Here is a 6,000-nt window from a genome sequence, read left to right on the forward strand (position 1 = left end):
AAAAAAGTGTCCTATTTGGGTGCAAAGATTAGACATTTGAATCATATACAATAAACATGTTAAGCGATGGTGAGCAGGGTCAATACAGTCCCCCACATAGAATCCCTACAGTGCAGAAGGAGGCCATTTGGTCCATCGAGTCTGCACAGACCCTTTGAAAGAGCACCCTACCTAGGTCCACTCCCCCGCACTCTCCTCATAACCCCACTTAACCTACACATATTTGGATACCAAGGATCAATTTAGTTTGGCCAATCCACTGAAACTCACAACTTTGGACTGTGGGAGGAAACCGGAGCACCCGGAGGAAACCCACGCAGACAGTCACCCAAGGCTGGGATTAATCGAGGTCCCTGGCGCATTGCTAACGCCTATGCAACCACGCTGCCTATAAGTTACCGAATCACCTTTGTAAAAAGTTATCAGGATTGAGGAAACATGCTATGGGCAGCCACAGTGAATTAAGACTACTGAAGCAAAAGGAAATCTGTACGCTTTACCACATCAGAAAAGCATGGGTCTCAACACTCACATTAAACTCTCACATTAACACATTAGGAAGTGTGCAGCTTCAACTTGGCTCTCAGGCTTCCTTTAACTCATGCTATATTACTTAGCTCCTTTAGCTGTTTGCACACCCTCTATTCCTTTCACTGCTGGATAGAAGACTCTACCAATCTTCAATTCCAATGCTGAAATTTGCTCTCTCCACAATGATCAAAAGAGAACCCACACTTGGGGCCTATCATCTAACCTCCACCACTTCAACCTCATGAGGAAAAGTGCATCCAAATAATTGACTGTGTAGTTAGTGAATGAAATGAAGAAGAACCTGTTGGCTGTATGTCCCTCGTGCTTGTCGAGGTGTTTCACAAGATAAAGATGCTGTCATTTGGAAGGCCTGGCCAGTAACCCTATCACAACAGCAACCTTCGGTTTCCGATATTGCAAGCACCAGCAGAAAAAAACCCAGTTTGGAAGAGCCAGATGGAGGATTTGGGGATTAATTGTATTGTAAAAAGGAGCAGCAAGTACAAATATATGGCAGCAAATGATCAGGAGGGACAGTAACTGGAGGATACATTGGTTTCTCACCAAGACTACATACGAGCAGCATTGGTTAAGCAGCAGAAGCTCTTAAGGCAGATTTTTAAAACTCCTTCTGACAAGGAATAGTTGACAAAAGATAACAATGCTGTCTTGAGATCTGTACAGACATGTAAGAGGGTTTTAGGAACCTATAGAACATTATAGAATGTGAGGGAATTCCAGAATGACCTATGAAGAATTCCCCAAAGTCAGAGGATGGAAGTACTGTTTAAGCCAATATTGTTCTACAGACCCTGGATTCCAATTTCTCAGAGTCTTCCACTTCTGATATCAACTTCCGAGGACTTTGATGTCGGCATCAGCACAGAGTTTGTCACCAGGTTTTGCCCTTCGCAGGGTTTGCATCTGCAGGTTGCAAGTCACATAAACACCCCCTCGTTCCTAGTGCCAAAAGTCACAATTGCATACATTTTCAGGCACCACTAGAAATATTTGTCATATTGGTCAGGTATTCAAACTTAGGATGCAGTGCTCCGGAAAAATTTCTAAGTGTGGTAGGGAGCAACTATTGCCACGAGCTTCCCGGCGCTTCCGAAGCCAGCAACGCTATTCAACGTTAATTTGTCCAATTAACAAAGCCTCACAGGCGTCTCGCCACAAATGAAGGCTCGCCAGCTGATTCGCCGGCACCACGCTCACCAGCCTTCCACTAACAAGGCCGAGCAGCACTTAAGCTGCACTTGCTCAGCCAGCTCTCAACAATGGCGCCAAAGAGATCGGCCCCAAGATTCGGAAATGCTGACCTGGGGAGTCTCCTGGACGTGGTGGAAGCCAGGAGGGATGTCCTGTTCCCTCGAGGTCCCTTGAGTGATCCACAAGGCAGACAGTACTGCCTGGGATGAGGTGGCGGCAGCTGTCAGTTCGAGGAGTAAGACCAGGACAACAGGCCTTCAGTGCAGGAAGAAGGTCAATTAACTATACCGGGCAGCACGAGTGGGTAGACACCAACACCCTCTCCCCACCTTCCCCCCCAAGGGAGCATCCACCCTCCAACTCCCATAAGACCATAAGACCATAAGACATAGGAGCAAAAATAGGCCACTGGGCCCACTGAGTCTGCTCCGCCATTCAATCATGGCTGATATTTTCTCATCCCCATTCTGCTGCCTTCTCCTCATAACCCCTGATCCCCTTATTAATCATGAACCTATCTATCTCTGTCTTAAAGACATTCAGTGATTTGGCCTCCACAACATTCTGCGACAAAGAGTTCCACAGATTCACCACCTTCTGACTGAAGAAATTCCTCCTCATCTCTGTTTTAAAGGATTGTCCCTTTAGTCTGAGCAGGGCCGATGCTAGGAATTGCGGGCCCAATTAGAAAAGTGATGGCGGGGCCCCTACTCTACAAAAGTAAAAATTTATGTATGTTTATATTTCATGTAGTATGCTCGTCTTTAACCAAAAGAAAACATTAAATGCTTGATATACTAAAATTTTGAAACTTACTTACCCGGGCGGAAGGATTTGGCGGCGCAGGGCTGAAGGATTTGTCGACGGTAATGCGGTGCGTTCCCCAAAAGTAAAAACTACCCTATAGTTCCTCTTAGAATACAGAAAAGGCTTCAAACGGTAACTCTGTCGCCGCTGGCGCGGGCCCCCCTTAAGGTGCGGGGCCCAATTTGATGAAATTGGTCAAATAGGCTTAAAACCGGCCCTGAGTCTGAGATGGTGTCCTCCGGTTCTAGTTTCTCCAATATCCTCTCCATGCCCACTCTATGAAGACCTTACAGTATCCTGTAAGTTTCAATAAGATCCCCGTTCATCCTTCTAAACTCCAACGAGTACAGACCCAGAGTCTTCAACCGTTCCTCATACGACTCCCCATGCAATCCCCAGCCCTCCCTCCACCCCCTCCCCTCTCAACTCCCCCCATCTCCCTTCACATCCCCTCTCCCATCACTGTGAACCATGTTAGTGGCTAACGATGCCCTCTCTGTGTCTCATCAGGAAAATCTCTCCCTTAATCATCGGGAGAGGGCCCAGACTGGTGGAAGGGTACCAAAAATAAGAATCCTCACCTCCTTGGTGGAGCAGGCACTGGCGGTGACCAGGGTGGCCAAGGACAGATCGATCACCCATGCAGAGCAAGGTGAGCTCCACCCAGAGGACTTGTCAAATATGAGTTGTTATTGCTTTACTGACTGACCCATTCCTCCCACTGACCACATGTCCATTCTCCTGCAGGTCCTCCAGGTGACGGCGCCGGGCCATTCCAGGCGGCACCCTCTCCTGACTCCTAGGAGAACATCTCGGAAGAGAGCTCCGAGGATGCAACCTTAGTTATGGCACTGCTGTCATCCCCACCCCCCACCAGCGCAGATACTCAGGAAATGTTAGTGGACAGGCTTCTGGGGCACAACCTGGTGCTCACCACACCGCTGATAATGCACATCGGGTGGAGGCAGTAACTCCTAGGTGACACAGCAGATGGAGGGCTGCTGGATCCCAGGACCAGCTGGTTCCCAGCCAAATGCTGATCCTGTGGTACTGAGGCACCGGGAGCTATTGGGATGAAAGGGGCCAACCTGGGCATTCAGAGGGAGATGTCTGCATCACTCCAGGATTCATAGTCGCTTGGAGGAGTCCCAGAGGCTAGGGGCGCAGGAGATGTTGCCGGCAATGCGCGGAACCGAGGCCAACACTGATAGGGTGGCGATCGCAGTGGAAAGCCTGGTGCATGGCATCGGCACCGTGAGTAAAGGTGTCTAAGGCATTACTGCCGGTCATGGCCAAGGGTCTCGGTAGAATTTCGGACATGCTGGGGGATGTCACCCAGTGCCAGGCTGACCTTGATGAGGTTCTGTGGAACTTGTCCCAGTCGCAGCTGGGCATGGCTGAGGTGCTGCAGAACATGACCCAGTCACTGAGTAGCATCACTGAGGGTGTCAACACCATGGTGCAGACTATGGGGAACCACCAGTGCTGGCAGTGCCAGATGATGTATGATCAACTGGGGCTCGAACCAGCTGCCGCTCCATCCCAAGGTGAACACCAGGACCCTATGGACACTGGTCGGGAGGAGTGGCTGCCGGGTGCCAAGCTGGAGCCATCCCATGAAGTGGTCACCAGCTCCCCCGAGTACCACCCCTCTGATGAGGTTGCACCCCTCAGTCAGCACACAGGACAGGGCGGTATGGTTGTGCATGTGCCATCGGGGCACTCAGGTTCCTGAACCCCCAGAGGATGCCACCAGGGGCATCCAAGGCCAGGTGATGAGCTAAGTAGATGGCTGCTTCCACCTCTGATGTGCATCTGGAGAAACATAAAGACGTAGTGCTAAATCTAGGAGGCCAAGCATGTCCAGGATCATCGAGGGCACCGGGGGAGGTGGGAGGGGGTGGGTGGGTAGCTAAGGGGTGGGGGTTAGGGGGGTGGAGGGCGATGCAGCATCAGAAGTGGGGTTTATACAACACATTAAACACCTTTTTACAAAACCATTATGATGCCTCTGTCACTTCCTTCAGCAATGGGAGCTGACCCCCGGACCCTTGTCCATCTCTCCAGCAGACCGCCCACTCCCGCTATGCCCACCGCTAATGAGGATCCCCCACCCCTCACGAGCAGTGGGGTCGCAAGCCCAGCACCCCCGGGGCTCTTTGCCTGTGAGTAAAGATGGCTACCCAACTCCCCGGCTCCCCACAGAAGGTCTTCCGCCACAGAAGTACTTCAAAAGGATTACTAATCGGCGCCAGTGTGAGCAATTGCTGGGAAGGTCGCCGAATGACAAGTGGCCATTGAATATGGGGTTGCTTTCATAAATTGTATGGAAATGGGACGTAAGTGGTGATCATTGATTTATCGCCACAACTACGGTGAGATCCCGATTTTGCCTATGTGAGCGGGCCGGTTGCACTGTAAACTGTTTGGTGCCTGGCACAGATCTCATTTTTGGCCTCTTCTGCTATTCACCAGCCTTGATACGCTTGAACAAGAGCATAATCAGGTTGGAGAATTGTGCCCATATTTTCCATGATCAAAAGAAATGTAACTTCCTGGCTGGAAAGTTGGGGGGGGGGGGGGGGGGGGGGGGGGGGTAATAACTAGGATTGTTAACTCTGGTTCAACACTCTTCTGGAAGTTTCATCAAGTGACACAGTGTTGAAGACGGGGAATAAGGAGAGGGAGTAGGTGCAGAGTTTAGCAGAGGAAGATATAAACCTGAAATAAGAACTGTTGTTCTCACTGATGTTCCAAAAGGTTCAGGATTTTTTTTCATATTTTATGAATTTACGGTTCCCAATTCATTTTTTTTCCAATTAAGGTGCAGTTTAGCATGGTCAATCCATCTACGCTGCGCATCTTTTCGGGTGTGGGGGTGAGACCCATGTAGACAAGGGGAGAATGTGCAAACTCCACATGGACTGTGACCTGAGTCTGGGATCGAACCTGCGTCCTCAGTAGCCTAAGCCGCCGTGCCACCTAGAACTACTATTGTACCCTATTAATAAGTACCAGCATGGGGGGGGGGGTGAAGGGGTTGGGGGTGGGAAGGGGGGACACCCCCCACCCACCCTCTCACCCCCCCCAACCCCCCACTCCCACCCCCCACACAACCCCCCACCCTCACCCCATCCCCTCACCCTTTAGATTCTGAGATAATGGGCATTATTTTATTAAGTTTAAGAAACTGTTTTTATCATTGAAATCTGATTAATTCTGCTGTAAAGTGAAATGACATCAGAAATGTTCAGGCTGAGCATTTATAGAGAAAGGGGCTGTTTCCATTCCTGCCTGTGGGAAAGCTGGTTAAAGGGACAATGGGCACGATCTACTGGGCTCAGTGCACCAGAAAGGCAGAGCAGCACAGCCAGTAGATGCTGGGAGATCCCTCTTCTGGGATCTATCCGGCTCGCCTCCCCTCATAAAATCAAATGCGACCTCGCGAGA

The sequence above is a fragment of the Scyliorhinus canicula genome, chromosome 5 (assembly GCF_902713615.1).
Source record: "Scyliorhinus canicula chromosome 5, sScyCan1.1, whole genome shotgun sequence".
In the NCBI taxonomy this organism is placed as follows: domain Eukaryota; kingdom Metazoa; phylum Chordata; class Chondrichthyes; order Carcharhiniformes; family Scyliorhinidae; genus Scyliorhinus; species Scyliorhinus canicula.